The following is a 17,238-nucleotide window of genomic DNA, read 5'->3' as shown; positions in this document are numbered from 1 at the left end:
GTCAGAGCTGCCACCCGGTGCTTCCCACCACCTTTTATAGTTGCATTGGTAATTAAGATAAACCGCACCCCATGCATGCATACACCCATCACCTTGTGACCCAGAGCGAAAACCACCCGGCAATTAATCATGGATTGTTAGCAGGAACTTTGTAGTTTCTTCAGCTTGTGGAAGTGGGATGGTGAGTCTTGGCAGCTGGCCCAGTCTTCTCCCCTGAATGGCAGCTCCAGGCCTCTGGGCTGGCCAGAGCTGACACTAGGGGTCGGTGGTCATCTCCGTTTCTAAGCTGAAGAGCCAGTGCTGTCCAAAGGTGTCTCCGTGGTTATGTGGCCATCATTACTAAATGGCAAAGGTGCACGGAACACTGTTATCTTCCCACCAAAGGTGGTTCCTATTTTTCTACTTGCATTTTTACATGCTTTCGAACTGCTAGGTTGGCAGAAGCTGGGACAAGTAATGGGAGCTCACTCCATTACATGGTGCTCGGGATTTGAACTGCCAAACTGCTGACTTCTCTGATCGACAAGCTCAGTGTCTTAGCCGCTGAGCCACCGTGCCCTTCTATATTATATTTACTAAGTTGTAAACACTGAGAGAGAAGATACTTCCTTGATTTTTGTAGCATGATTTCCTTGCCTACAATTTCTTTCCACAATCTACATCTGTCTCTCACAATCCAAATTCAAGGGCAGATTTAGTTCCTTTTAGAATGAAGAGAAAATCTTAAGAGTCTAAACTCTATCAAAGCAGCATCCAGTGTTGTAACAAATGCAGCATATGGAGAGAATGTCTTGCAGGGCTCCTTGGAAAATGAAATGCATTTCTAGGGGCTCCTTGCACAGAGAGAGCATTTAATCCCCGAGCTGAATTTTTGTCAGTGAGTGGCAGCTAGGATACTCGAGGGGTAATTTTGCACTGAAGGCAACTTGATTTCCAAGGGAGAAGTAGTGAATTTTTCCAAAGAATTGAATTTAAGTTATGTATAAAAGGGCATGGTTGGTATCTCACCAGGTTAGGCCTAAATCTGGTTCCTACTTTTTGTGAAGTGAGTCATTTTGAATCAAGTCTTCCCAGCACCATCTTGGATGAGAGTTTGTTACCATATACCCAACCTGATCAATTATCCATGCCACCCAGAAGACAAAACTGATTTGCAAAAGCCTTTCAGGAATTCAAGCAAGAGTTTTACCCAGCTTTTCTTTGAGATGCCAGAAGTGAAAGTCAAGTCCTTCTGCATGCAAGCCAGAGGTGGGTTGCTGCCGGGTTCGGCCTGGATCAGGCGAACTGGTAGTAGCAGCAGTGGGAGGCTCCACCCACCTGCCCAGATGCTTTTGCGCACACGTCCACAAGCGAACCGGTAGTAAAAATAATAGAAACTCACCACAAATGCAAGCTCTACTACACTAAGTTACATTCCTCCCTTGTACTTCTTTTATTTCTTGACCTCATGATGGCGTGTCTGACTGTTAAAGAAAAATCAGTTTGGAAGAAGCTTTTAGCATAGAAGGATGTGACCACCTCTATTATATGAGAAGTTGAGACTTTTTGCTTTATTCCCCATGGGCCATTCTACTGTTGTGAGCCATGTTGAGATGTTTTCAGTAAACATATTGGGCTGAATGGCTTTGCCTCACAAAAATGTTGTCCATCAAAGGAAAAACAGTTTCTTAAAAAGTTAAGCATACCCTACATCCCAAAAAAACTGGTTTTATGCAAGTTATCTCTGCAGTTAGAGGTAGCTTCAATTAGTTTATTCATTTATTTATTGCATATATATCTTGCTTTTTCGTCAAGACCTGAAGGCAGCATTTGGTGTTTCCTCATCCAGGTTTATTCCCATAAAATGTTGGTAGACTGTGAAATAGTGATTACCCAAACTCACCAGTGTTTTCTGGCAGAATAAAATTTAAGTATGAATATACTTAATTCTATTACGGCACTGCAGGACCCCTCATTTCAATCCTGAGTTACAAACATTCTCCTTTATTGATTACAGCACTTCATGCTGGCATTTCATGAGTTTAGTAAATTGAAATCCAGCTTTTTAACAAATTCTATTAATATGTACATCACTTTTCTCTTTAGAAATTGGGTTTTGTATCAATGTATTTGATGAAGAAAAAGTATACAGGTAGCCCTCAACTTACAACAGTTCATTTAATGACCATTCAAAGTTATAACGGCACTGAAAAAAGTGACTTATGGCTGTTTTTCACACTTACGACTTTTGTAGCATCCCCGTGGTCACATGATCAAAATTTGGATGCTTGGCAACTGGTTCCTACTTATGACCATTGCTGGGTCCTAAGGTCATGTGATCAGCTTTGCAATCTGACAAGCAAAATCCATGGGGAAGCCAGATTCACTTAGCAATGGTGTTACTAACTTATCAACTGTGGTGATACACTTAATAACTGTGGCAAGAAAGGTCTTAAAATAGGACAAAACTCAGTTAACAAATGTCTCACTTAACAACAGAAATGTTGGGCTCAATTGTAAGTCGAGGACTACCTGTATTCAATTGTTTGTTCTTAATCTTTGGCAAATAATTATAACATCTAGGAACTTGCAGAAATCTACAGTTTGTTCGACTGCACTATAGGAAAGTGTCAATTTGACTTTAGCCTTGGTTTATAAGTTGCTTTGAGTCCAGGGATGCATTTTTCTGACACCAGGGGCTAAACTGCCTACAAAATAACTGAACCATGATAAATCTAATGTCTTGTGTATATTATATACTCATGGATATGCAGCAAAAAGAATATTTACATTGCTTAGAAGTGCAATTAAATGATTGGGTTTCAAACAGTAGAGAAACCAGGTTATCTCAATGGCATAAATGAAGGAGAAATTGGAGATGTAGAATGTTCTTCTCAAGTTAAAGGTGAAATCCAAAAAAGAATCAAAAAAGGAAGGCGAAAGCAAAAAATGAATGGAGAGATGTTAGTGAGATATAGAAAAATCAGAGATAATTACATACATAGACATTTGGTTATAAGAGTCATATTTAATTATGCCTAATTGAGTGTTGTTTAAGGATTGTTTATAATAATTGCTAACATAGAAAAGGGTTGAACTTAGCAAAAACAAGAGAAAGTGCCAAGAATAGTTCTCACCTGTCCCCAGTTAAAATAACGCTGGCATCACACAACTTGCCCTGCAGAAAAAAAAGTGGTCTTGGATCAAGAAGTTTGATTCTAAGTTATCTGAACAACTGTTAAGTTTCTATTAGCATAGTAGCAATATTGCATGGGGATTTCAAGGAACATTGATGCCCTTCCAATGAAAATAAGAGCTAATATAGCAACACTCCTTTTTCTATCTCAGGGATAATGTGAGAAACCACAGACTGTTGGGGAGGGTTTTTTTAAATCCTTCACCTCTTCCATATGCTGATACCAACTGGGGATATAAAAGAAATCAACCACATCCAAGTGGATTTTCAAAGTCCTTTAAAGGAAACTGCATTTTATCCCAAAAGGTAGCATTGTATGGAATCTAGTATGCCCAGGTTTCTTATTTTGTAAGACAACTGTCTTAGAAGATGTATAAATATTTTTCTTTCATACATAAATAGATATATTTGTGTGTGTTTGTGTGTGCCTTTGAGTCAATTTTTGATTCCTGATCACTGCCTAGACTGCTCCCTGCAGTTTTCTTGGCAAGATTACAAGATTGGTTGGCCATTGGCTGCTACCTAGGTCTGAGATTGAGAGAGACTGGCCTAAGGTCACCCTACCTAGTGCCTAAGGTAGGACTATGTAGGAAGTTAGCACCCACCCTTCTCATTGAAAAATGAAACATGTAAGGAAATATTAAAAGGGCAGAATATTTCCCCTAAAAGGGAGGCAGAAACTCCTCCCCCCCACACACCATGTCAATGAGCCATTAAGGCCTGAGCCAGGCCATTCTACATAACAAAGATCTACCTACTTCAGGCAGAGCCATAATAGGACTCCCAAAGCCCTTTCATTACATTATCATCCAGCAACAGCTCAACCAAGCTTAGGACTCAAAAGACAGATGGCCTACAAAATTAGCTAAGACCCCCGTCCCCTGGGAGTCTGACCACCAATCAGAATGCATTTTTTGCACAAGAACAGGAAGATCTGGGGGGGGGGTCTAGAGAGGGGATAAAACCAGGGCACTCTCAGCATCTGTTCCCTTTTTTTTCTTCAAGATATTCAAGGCACGTGATCCCCCTTTTTCCACCAGGACCTCAAACCACGTGGTCCTGTCCACCATTAAAAACCATCTTTCCAAGCAGCCACAATGTTTCCAGTGTATTTCTCCCCACTTGGAACTGAACCCAGAAGGGCATTTATTCCAACAACTAGAACTCATGGTCTTCCAATTTTTAGACTGTTGCCTTAACCACTATACCAAGCTAGCTCTTATACAGAATATACATCTATATAAACAGATGGATGGGAGGCTTACATGAAAAAATATATCCATGTATATTTAGCCTCTTCCTAAAATGATGTCATGTCATTTCTTCTTCTTCTTCTTCTTCTTCTTCTTCTTCTTCTTCTTCTTCTTCTTCTTCTTCTTCTTCTTCTTCTTCTTCTTCTTCTTCTTCTTCTTCTTCTTCTTCTTCTTCTTCTTCTTCTTCAAATGACCCACAAAGAAGCATATTCTGAAGCTTGTAGGTTTTCAGGATACTTTTTAAAAAGAAAACATTCAATTTAAACCTGCTTCATTATTAGCACATGGTTGACAATTACACCATAAACGCTGTCATTATCTGTATGCTACTGATGATTTCAGTAAAAATGTGCTAGAGTTGAAATGAGTCCTAAGTTTAGTTCCCTGATACATCCAACCTTGCCATTAAATTAAAGTTGACGGATAAGACTGGTTGCTGTATATTAGGGCTAATGGTATCTTAAATTTGAAAATGTACATTAAGCTCTAAATACGTGGCCATAGTTTTGATTTTTTTAAAAAATAGGGTGCTGCATTTTACTGCCATCTCACTTCCCTTCACTTAAGATAAAATTAGCTGCTATCGATCAAAATGGCTTACCAAACCTGTGTCCGATTTTATCTGAATTTCACAAATGGTAGCTTGTGACTTTGATTATGGAGGGAGTAGCCTAATCAGATGCCTTTTTCCAAAACTGTGGCTGATTCTGCTTCCTTGCTCTGACAGATCAAAGCTCTTTCTGCCTCTCTATCTGCAGAGTAGCTCATTAGCAGGAGGTTGTGAGTGTTATAATCATCTAACAGGTTTCCTTCTGGGCTGAAATGATTCCTCTGTTATCAGCCTATGAGGTCCAAAGTGAGAAGAATTAAGTAGGTACCAATGACATTATATGGCTGGGCAGCCCCTATACCCTACTATAGTCCTCTTTCTGGTTCTTCCAGTTAGTTTTGTGGTCAACTTCTAACTGTAACAGGAAATGTAACATGATGCATTCATTAGTTTTGAAACAATTGCCTATATCAGAGGTTGTGTGCTTAATTCATTAAGCATTAATGGATTAAATTGAATTCATTGTCAAGGAGCAATCTTCATCACATTTTAAATCTTTAAACCTTGCTGACTCTAAAGTGACCACTTCAGAGAGATCTTTTTTTGCTGAAGTATTGTTATTCTCACTACTTGCTTTACCTAAAATTAAATCAATTTTAATCCTTAAAAAAGGAAAGGTACAGAATATTATTTCAATCAAGTGAAATTTGGTATTTTCAAGTGAGTATTACAAATAAAATACCCCCAACAATAAATACTTTACTAATCACCTTAAAATATTTTTGAAGCCTGCATTTTCTTTCTGTAAAGTCCAATTTCAGTATTTAGACCCCCCCACCTCAATTCTTAAATTGTGTTTGCATTTTTGTTCATTCCAAGTGGCAACCACAATTTTGTACTTGTAGAATTTCCTTCCCTGCATATTTGGAAAATTTTTCAATCCTGATGGTAGTTTTGTGGCTTTGGAACCTTAATGAAAGGAGCTTTTACAAAGTAGCTAAAGGTTAAGATCAGTCTTTAGACAGAGCTCCCAGAGGCTGGGAGGCCTAAAAAGAATCCACTATTAAGCTGAAATGTCAGAAGTGCAGTGACCTGTCAGATTTACTCACAAACATGTATAGGAGAGCAATTGTGCTCTTCCATTGTTGGTCTTTAGGACTGTGCCACTGATCTGATTCATGAACTGGAGGTGGGATGAAACTTCCTGATGTACAGCATGGCTTTCAACCTTATCTTCCATTCTTTTGCATAGAAGTCTCAATGAAAGTTCTGCCTCCTAATCAGGTCTGGGTTCCTCATGCCTGCTGGCAGAACCAAAAAAAGTTGGCTTTTCCAGCAAGCCGGCCTGGCCTGAATAAAATAAATTATTGATTTTAATTGTTAACTTTAATTTAATTTCTAAATCTCATTGTAAATGTCTATTGGGGTTGTTTTTGGATATTCTATTCAATCTTTCACTTAACTTTTGTAATATGTGTTTTTATGTTGTACGACACCCTGAGTCCTTTGGGAGAAGGGCAGCATATAAGTCCAATAAACCTAAACATTTTCAGAGTCTTCCGAAAGAGTGTCAGGGTGGGGGCCAATCTAACTCCAGAGGAATGATATTCCAGAGAAAGGGAGCCACGTGGAGAAGGCCTTTCTTCTGTGTCCTGCCAGATTATCTCCTTAGGGGACGGGACCCTTTTGAGCAAGTCCAGAGGTATTTTACGAGAAGAGTATTACACTCCTCTGTTCGCAACAGAATACCCTACACCACCAGGCTTGAAATTTTAGGCTTGGATAACCTAGAACTACGTCGCCTATGTCCGACTTAAGTGTAGTACACAAAATTATCTGCTACAATGTCCTACCTGTCAATGACAACTGCAATAATACAAGAGCACACAACAGGTACAAACTCAATGTGAACCACTCCAAACTTGATTACAGAAAATATGACTTCAGCAACAGAGTGGTCAATGCCTGGAATGCACTACCTGACTCTTTGGTTACATCTTCAAATCCCCATAACTTTAACCTTCAAATCCCCATAACTTTAACCTTAAACTGTCTACTATTGGCCTCACCCTATTCCTAAGAGGTCTGTAAGGGGCGTGCTTATGCACCGTGCCTACCATCCCTGTCCTACTGTCCGCATTTATTTGTACCCATTTCATTAATACTTGTATTTATTCTTATACCTATTGTCTTGTAAACAATTGAGAAATCAAATAAATAAGTAAAAATAAAATTAAAAAAATATTCAATGCCTTCCTACTCTAGTGGGTCAGATGTATGTGACCAGCAAGAGACGATCCCTCAGGTAACCTCAGATATCATGTGCAACTGTTAAGCTGAGAAACTCCACCTTTCTCTATGAAAATAAGACAAGCATGGTAAGCAGTTAGAATGGTTGCATCTCCCTACCCGTATCCTGAATCTTCCAGCACTTCAGATTTATTCTGGAATACACTTTTGTGGACCATTTACTTTATAAGCAGGTCTGGTGAAGGCAGCTTTACTCTATAAATACTCAGGACACACTAAATATGTTACTCTTTAAGATGCCATCTTAAAGTTTCTGCTTGCTGTTTTTGGCGAAAAGGATTTCACTTCAGCGTTGAGTTATGCCTGGAATAATACAGATGGTATCAATATTGTTTATAAATTGCTTGTTAACATCAGAAGTTGCATACATCCCATCAGATGTATCATGTAACCAAAAGGCAGAATTAAAGAAGGATGACAAAGATCTGGCAATAAACCACTTTACAGCATTGTTTTAATTGGAAAGGCTATAGGATTTCTGTGTTGCTGTTGTTTGTGACATGAACTTGCAATAACTAGCATTTTAAAAAAAAATCAGCATGACAAATAAATGACATCTCAGAAATACTTTGGCCCTGAAGGATCCCTGCAACCAAGGCTCTTGATTTCCATAATTGCATGGGATGGAAATGAGGCGGCTAGCTCTTAGGAAATAAATTTATACAATTACCAGTTGGATTTTCAACGAAGGAAGTTAAGTCCTTGAAGACTTGATGCAAAGCTTGTTGCGGTCAATGGAAAATGAAATCACTAAGAATGTTTTCTTAAAGCATAACTTTAGGCATAAATGTCTAAATAGTTATTTGGCCTCATGTATTTGGCCAGTCTCAAATATCCTTATAATTAAGATACATTAGCAGGTTGCAGAGTGGAAAGGATGACCTTTGCTTCTCTGCGGAAGAATTGTGACTGTTGTGATTGAAGAACACCAGGAAGTAAGTTGATATCTTCCATTGCACTGACTTCTAATGGAGGATTAGATAACCAGACTGCTTTAGTCAGTTAATTTTTTTAAAAAAAACTATTTTTAGAGAAAAGCTTAGTTTTCTTAATAGAAAACATTCTAGTAGAAAAATCCTTGTGTTCATAACAAGTACTTGGTTACAGTCGCAAAACTCATAATCAAGACATAGAATAAGCTCTATAAAAAGGGTTAGGAGTTGTCAGAGGTGGCCATTTCTCATTATTAAAAAAGAAGAAAACTAGTAGAAAAAAAGGACAAAAGAGGGTGCTGACCAGGGGTCAAATCCAGCAGGTACGGACAAGTTTTGGAGAACTGGTAGCGGAAAGTTTGAGTAGTTCGGAGAACCAACAAAGGTCACCTCTGGCTGGCTCCAGAGTGGGGTGGGAATGGAGATTTTGCAGTATCCTTCCCCTGTCATGCCTACCATGCCATGGCTACCAAACCACAACACGCCCACCAAACCACGCCCACAGAACCGGTAGTAACAAAATGTGAATTTCACCACTGGTCCTGACTGGAGTAACATTTTTACACGAGACAGTTTGAGCATAGCTGCAATTTCAGGCAGTTAAGATGTGCTCATAAGAAAGACAAAATATTAGTGCAAAACCTTTCCTATGATGTGAGAGGCTGAATGCATCAATTAGTAATTGTCAATATCCTGTTATTATTATCTTCCAGGCTGGCTCATTTTTTATTCATATGAATAGCACTTCCTTGCTATTGATCAACCTCAATAGCATTTAGATAGATGTTCTCTCTATTATCCCTCACACTCAGAAGAAGAGGTGAACTTAACTTATACTCAGTTAATCATTTCAGTTTCTATCTGAACCAAGATATAAAAGACATTGAGAACTGTTTTATTTTGCTTATGGAAGATGCATACACATCCATGCATCACCTACTGTGAAAGATACATAAAGGATTTCATGTCATGACGTAATTCAGTGTTGTGTGTCCAAAACAATATCAGATTTATTCCATTTGTTATAAGAAAGATATCACTACAATTCAGTTTCCTTGGCCAACCTCTTTCTCTTAAGTTCCGGGCACTGATTCAATCACCTGTTGCTATGGTACTTTGAAAATATTGTCTGTTCTTAATGGTGCTGCTTGAATTGAATAAACTGTTACTTTGAAAGATTGCTGCAGAGTTTTGAAATCCCTCTAAAGGCTTCTACCACTTTCAATCTTGCTGGCAGGACAGGATGGTAGAAGAGTTGGAGAAAGGGCTGAACATTAGGTACCTTTTTGCAACAGTTTCAAGACAAATGATATTCCCTTGCTGTAAATGTTCACCTTTGACCATAAATCAGCAAGCCTGAGGCCTAGAGGACTTCTGGAAAAGTTAATACTCCCTTACTTGAATTTGAATGCATTTTTGAACACAGTAACCCTGTTTGACTCCTACTATCAAAATTCTATCCCCCTCCCATTCCTGTTGTCACTCATTATAGATCAGGAAACTACAGACAATGCCATAAATAAATTAATTTGGGATATTCTCATTTGATAGTCTGACCATACACAAAGTGTGTGTGTGTGTGTGTGTGTGTAAAGTAATTTGTCCTGGGGCTATGGGAAAAGTCCACTCAACTACAGCCAATAATATTGCTATCTAAGATATCATAGTAAGTAGCAACTAGCCTAGCCTGAAATAATATTCCTAACACTCAGTCCCACTCTGAGCTTGGTTGTGCCATTTCATTACCCAACTAGGTAACATCATCAATATTAGTGAGTGTCGGGTTTGTTAGGGATGTAACCTTAGGCTTGGCTTGCCAATGTATATAAGCTATGATTATTTTACTGTTATTTTAAATGATTCAGAGAAATGTAATTGGTTTATTACCTCAAGCAGCTATAAGAGGGAGCCAGAATGGCTGTTATCTCTCCCTCTGTTTTGTTAGAAGCTGATCAGGTATATTTTGAGGTATTGTGGTTTGCAACTGTTAGCTATTTTGTGGGTTAAACTGAGAATATTGATAACTGAATTACTGAACCGGGTATGACTTGGACTGTTAACCGGATTCTGAATACCTCTATATTTCTACATAGTAAACTACTATATTTTTATACTATTCAGTGTCTCTGTATGCTGGTTTGTGTGTGTTATTCCATATCACTCTCATTACGCTTCTCTGCATACTCGCTCTTCTAACGGTGAGCTCAATTACTTAACAGAGTTTGTGAGTGTCAGTGTTAGTGAGTTGGGTTTGTTCCCTGTTTATATACAGAAGCTTGCCCTGTTGGTGTGATTTTTCTAATTATTTCCTTGATTAAGGTATTGTTTTCTACTTGAATTGTTTGTCTGGTGTCAATCCCTGCTTTTCTGGCTATTCACTGCTGGAGAGAATGTACTACATTTTTTTGTTTCTTAGCTTTTATATGTATAGTTTCTTTTGAATGGTGTGTAACCGTGGTTTATTTCTATGTGTCTACAGATGACTGAAGTATCTGTCAAATCAGCCAGGTAGGGAAAACTACTAACAAGCAAGTTACAGTATAGAAACAAGGAGCAAATGCCACACTCACTAGCACTGTTACCTGGTTGGGTTAATGAAATGGCTGCAAGCAAACAACCAAGCTCTGAGAGCAATAAGCAATGAACTGATTCCTCAGTTCAACCCTGGACTACAAATATTGTCTTCTATTGGAATTACTAGTTCTTCCAGATTTATATTAGTAGGTTGAGATTTAGATGACTTCCTGATGAAAGGAAAAAGCTGAACATGAAACTCTACTGAATGGAGCACACAAAGGAAAAAAAGGAAGTTGGTAGAATATAAAATGATAGAAGTATCATCTATGGGTAAGGAACTGAGCATTGCTTTCTTGTTTTATTTGATCGAAGTCCTGCATGTTGATCATTCAGTAGAGAATCCCAATCCTTGAAGACATTTTGGAAGGGGATCTTTGGCCTGGTGGAAGGAGAACAATGAGCTTCCATCTATTTGCTTCCATGGATTTGTATTGGGTCCAGCTATGGAATATCAAAGCATATCATTTTCAATGCCATGAAAAAATAAGCCTGTGCTTACCAGCCCTTAAATGGTACTGTCTCTTGAACCTGAACAAGTTACCCAAGAACACTGCCATGCCAAGATAAAACAGATGCAAAGTTACAAAATGCAATTTGTTTTAATCTACAAATTATTCAAACATAGTTTTGTATTGTATACAAACATTGCAGGATATTGAGAGTGCTGGGCTCCACTTTGATACAGGCTTCAGTTAATTTCAGTATTTACAAAATGAAAAAGTGCTATATCCTAGTTTTGTTAAACAACTGTAAGATAGCTTTCAGGGAGCAACAGGTTTTAAGAGACCATTCATTCTATCTGAGGTTCATATCTTTAAAAAAATAGAATATTATTTATCATTCAATAATTTCTTAAAGAATATACTTTTATTGAATTCTTGGTTTAATAGGAATAGGCTCAGTGGTGCTTTCCAGAGATATTATTTCATACATATTATTTATAATATTATTATAGCTTTATTGATTAGCCTATATCAAAGCACAAGGTTCAAGCACATATCACCAGTAAAATCCTATACCAACAATTTAAAATAAGAGCAGGGTAAAATACAATAGTTTTTCATCTTCAAATAGTTGACAAGAATATTTAAAAACTCAATTTTTCAGCATTTACATCTCATTTGGACATGATTAATATAAACATAATTATTATTATATAAAGAAGGGAAAAGACTAATGCCACTATAATTCCATCATAATAAGTTTACAAAGGAATTACTAAATACTCCCGATTTTATCTTGGCCCCCATAAAGGATGAAATAAGTCTTACTAATCCTCATGTGGACCACAATTTGTTGGCTGCACAATAAGAGAAAGTTTTAGACATAAAATTTACATCCAAGTTTCCCTGTTCTTCAAAAACTCTTAAAATGATATTTATGAGTCAACAGGTATAGCAAGAAGATGAAAATAGTGCCTAATTCGAAACTAATACTCTCTAAATACATATTTTTGCCAGTAGTTTTCTCCCATGACTTATTATCCCCATGAATCACAAGCTTAGCAAAGCTGGAATAGTAGCTACCGCTCAAGCATCTCTTTTCTTTCTCTGCATTGTGGCAAGATAGATTATGCCTGATTACTAAATCATTCCTCTTCCTACGTGGATGGGTGGCCTAGCCTTGAACGTCACAAGCAATGGAAATTCTCAAGCTCTTTTGCCAACCTGTTGCTCAGCCTCTTTGTCTATCAAATTCTTATATAATGCTTAATCTATGTTTCCCCAGCTGCACTTCAAACTTATCGCTGTGTTTTTCCATTTCCATTGCTCTGATGGGAATATTCGGCCTTCATCTACTATATCAGGCAATTTTTTTAAAACATATTTGTGTTATTCTCTTTACAGCATCTTTTCAAGTGCTCTCATAGACTTTTCATTAAAGTGCTGCTTTTTCAGAAATAACAAGCATTAGATTTTCTTTTCATGTCTTTTGAAAAGCCCAGGAATACTCTGACTGCACTGAACATCCTGAAGTTTAACTTTGCAGTACCAGATGGTACTATCTCTTTTAAAAAAATGATTTCTCAATATTGGGCATGCGGGAAAGAAAAGGGGTGATGCAGAAGAGAAGACAAAATACAATTGATATTTTATAAATATATTACCTGTTACCTGCTCGGAGCAATTTATATTCTGACTTTCCAGTGACACGTAAATAGCAATGTAGGAGAGCATACAAACAATGGTTGCATTGTAGGTCATCTTCTTCAATGATTAAATCTTTTGTTAGTCCACTGCTGCTGCAATGAATGGGCAATGTGAAGGAGCAGTAGAAAAACCTGCTCAAAACAGTAGAAAAACCTGGCTCTTAGCTGACCAGTGTCTACAGACTTAGCATAATAATGTAACTATTTGATGGAATGAGAGGGTGAATATGTGGTGGTGAGAAACATGAGTTGCTCATCTCTTTCTGGTAAGGTCAACATGAAAAGGAAGAAGCTAGGTATAAACAGAGGCATCAAAATTATGTCAAGTATTAGTTTCACTTTATAATGCACTAGCTGGATACTCAAGCTTTGCGACAAAACTCTGTGATAGGGCTATGCATGAGAAATTTGGTTCACAATCCGTTTGCGCAGTGGTGATCGGTGATTGAAACATATAAGGGGATAGCGCTCCTGTCACCTTGAGTCCGGAAGCACTTGCATAGGTGGAAGGCGTAGACATTTTGGTGAGTTAGCGATATTTAGTACTGTAAGGAGCCCTAGACCACTCCTGAGTGAAGGAGTGGAACGTCTGCCAGTTTGAACTAATGGAATGAGAGGCTTCCTTTCAGGTGTGGAGGGGAGTAAAATGTTTGGGTTTGGGTTTGCTAGTCTAGAGAAAACAAGGATTAATACATGATAGCAGTATTCCAGTGTTTGAGAGGTTGTCACAAAGGGGGGGGGTCAACTTATTTATCAAAGCAGCTATAAGCAGGACAAGAAACAATGCATGGAAACTAATCAAGGAGAGAAGCAACCTGGAGCTAAGGAGAAACTTCCTAATAGCAAGGACAATTAACCAGTGGAACAGCTTACCTTCAGAAGTTGTAGGTGCTTCATCACTGGAGGTTTTTAAGAAGAGACTGGACAGTCACTTGTCTGAAATGGCATAGGGTCTCCTGCTTGAGCAGGGGCTTGAACTAGAAGACCCCCAAAGGTCCCTTCCAACTCTATTCTGATTGACCTACAATGGAAGCAAGTAGGTCTTTACAGGCACAAAGAAATCCAGAAGAATTCCAGAATCAAAGAAAGCCGTGGAAAATCACTCCTGTAATGTTGTCAAGAAAACTATTTAGACAAATTTGGGTGCCAGATGATCAGAAGACACTTCTTAAGCTATGGAAAAAGAGTACTGAACTTTTCATGAATGGTTCTGGAAGTGATGATGTGGCCTGACCACAGTCTCAAGAAGTTTGGCAGCTGATTTTGGCCAGTAGAATGTGAAAGGGCATAAACTAAAGAAAACTTGAAACAGTCAAATTGGGACTGAAATATGCTACACTAAATCCTTTAGGACTAAATGCATTTTAGCAGGCTAGGTTAAACTACTTTTAATGAGATTATCAAATAATATACCACGAGACTATATAAATGAATGAAATAGAAACAATACTTTAAAAAGAATTCTCTAAATATGTGTTTGGCTATAAGCCAAGACATGAGAAGAATGTGTCTATTAAAATCAGTAGGAATTCAATCAATAGAGATGTGCAGATTTTTGGATCGAAAGCAGAGAGGTTTTCTTCATATTCAATGCAGGCTGTACTTTTATGATCTTGCAAGGTAGCTGTGATACCCAGCTGTAGTTCTGAAGCCTGAGAGGCAGAACTAATACACCCATGTCAGATCCAATGGATATTCTGCTCTTTTGATCAGAATACGGCAGATCTGCATGAGTGAATATTAAAATTACACAAAATGATACCCATACTCTAGGTGCAGCAATAAAAAAAACATTGGGAAATTCTATGGCAAATGATACAAAAGTGGGATTTCTAGAAAGGGCATAATGTTGTTAACAAGTGCTTGGAATGGCAAAGCTGGAAAAAAGTGAAGCCTGAAACAAATAGGAAGATTTGGATTGGATCAATTCAATAATGCAAAAGATAGGTTAATAGAATTTTTTGAAACAAGTTTCTTGTCTATTCTATCCCCTGCTTCAGCACAACTGCACTTGGATTGGAACCAAATCGATAATATAATAGGACACTGCAGGTGAAGAAATGCAATCCAGTCAGCCAGGACATGCAAGGAGGAGATTGTGAAACAGATCATGATGTACTGTTTCCTGATAAACGAGTTAAACTTAGAAAATTCAACAGAATAAGTGTGTCATCAGTTTTTATTCTGGATGACTTACAGATGGAATGTAAATAGTGTAAGGAATAGCTTGATAGATTTAAATTATGTCAGTTATTATGGGAGGAAAAGGACCTTTACAACGGACAAGAAGAAATGAATAGTGAAGTACAGAGAAGCTGGTGACAAAAGGATGCACGTTTTCCCCACATGTTTCATTGTACAGCAAATTTAAGTATGGTAGGATTAAAAGAAATGAGAAGTTGGGATCAGAACTGAAAGCCGAAACAATGGTAGCTTCATACTTGTAGACCACACCACTTGGAAGCTGAAAGTAAAGAAGACTTAGCAGAGCTTTTTAGGAAAGCAAAAATGGAAAGTGAAAAATCTGGGTTAAATGTTGAATATTAAGAAGACAAAACTAATGTGAATCAGGATGTTTAATGAATTTACAGTTGAGAGTAAAAATGGAATGGAGTCATTTAATTCCAGTTTATAAAGTCTTAGTAAGGACACACTTGGAATACTGCATCCAGTTTTGGTCACCATATTATAAAAATATGTTGAAACGCTGGAAGGAGTACAGAGAAGAGCAAGAAAGATGATTAGGACTTCCAAGGCTACTGTTATTCTGTTAATTCTACCAACCTCAAAAAATAGATTACCAATATTTTATTTTGAAGCTATTTCTGCCCACATTTATTTATTTGCAAGGTTTATATGCTGCTCTGATTGAAACTGACCCTGTGCCTATGTATGGTCTCCATCTTCATACATCTATATTCAAAACAAATGAATACAGCATCGTAAATAATAACAAAATAATCAATGGTAAAAAAAGATGAATATCAAATAAAAATCTTTAAAAACTACCAAAATCTGTGGTTCCAAATGAAAGCCCCATTCCACATTTAACTCTCTGTTTTTAAGGTCAGGAACAACCACCTCAATTTTTGAACTTGATCATAATGTCCCAACTTTAGAAACAGTCATTCTCACCAAAAACTTGTAGGTCCTGAGGTTCAATCATAATGACCTTTGATATGTTAGTAAAATGTCACAACTCCAACCCAGTAAATTGCTCAACTGGCAAATAAAGGGATTAACAAGAACTGTGGTGGCACAGTGATTAGAATGCAGTACTACAGGCTACTTCTGCTGACGGTCAGCTGCCAACAGATTGGCAGTTCGAATCTCACCAGGCTCAAAGTTGACTCAGCTTTCCATCCTTCCAAGGTTAGTAAAATGAGGACCCAGATTGTTGGGGGTAATAGGCTGACTCTAAACTGCCTAGAGAGGGCTATAAAGCACTGTGAATAGGTATATAAGTCTAAGTGCTATTGCTATTAACAAGTTTTATGCCTCAATTGTTAATTTTGTTCCTTTGTAAACATTGAATATTTACATTTAGGAATGCAACATAGCCTTTTCCAAGGCTGTATATAGTCTCTTTATATTTCCTAGAGGTTGTGAATTTACTCCTTTTGGTATAAAGGATGGAGATAATTCATGATAAGTTCTGTGAAATGCTGTCCTCTAAAACAGGGGTGTCAAACTCAATTTCATTGGGGGCTGCATCAGAGTTGTGGTTGACTTCGGGGGGATGGGGTGGGCATGGCCAGAGTGGATGTGGCCAGCCTGATGCCACTCTTGTCAGGGGTGCCTGTGGTGGTCTGAGCCAGCCAAAACAGGCTTCCTAGCTCCATTTCCAGCTGCAATGGCCTCCTGCAACCTTCTGCCAGTGAAAACTGAACTCACGATGGCAAGCTCTGTTTTTGCTGGCAGAGGCACTGCGGGCCAGTCCTTCGCTGTTTCCAGGGTGGCCCGCAGGCCATATTTAAGCACCACACAGGCTGGATGCGGCCTGTGGGCCTTGAGTTAGACCTTCTGAAACCTCCTCTAAAACCTTCTAAAACCAAATAAATAGTATTGAGCTTCAAGGACAAATCAATTTAGGCAGCCTTCTTTGATCCACAGTAATTACGAAAACTATTATTTATGCCATTATTATTTATGTAATAGTAAATTATTATCATTTAAGTTTATTTCCTTTCTTGACTGATTTGGCAAAGATAAAGGCCAGTTGTTGAGCCAACTATAGCAGTGGGGTCATGCAGCATGCAAATTAAATATATTGGCTGAAATTCAAGTTACTC

This window comes from Natrix helvetica (genome assembly GCF_964273705.1).
Source record: "Natrix helvetica genome assembly, chromosome: 2".
In the NCBI taxonomy this organism is placed as follows: domain Eukaryota; kingdom Metazoa; phylum Chordata; class Lepidosauria; order Squamata; family Natricidae; genus Natrix; species Natrix helvetica.
This window is presented reverse-complemented; position numbering follows the sequence as displayed.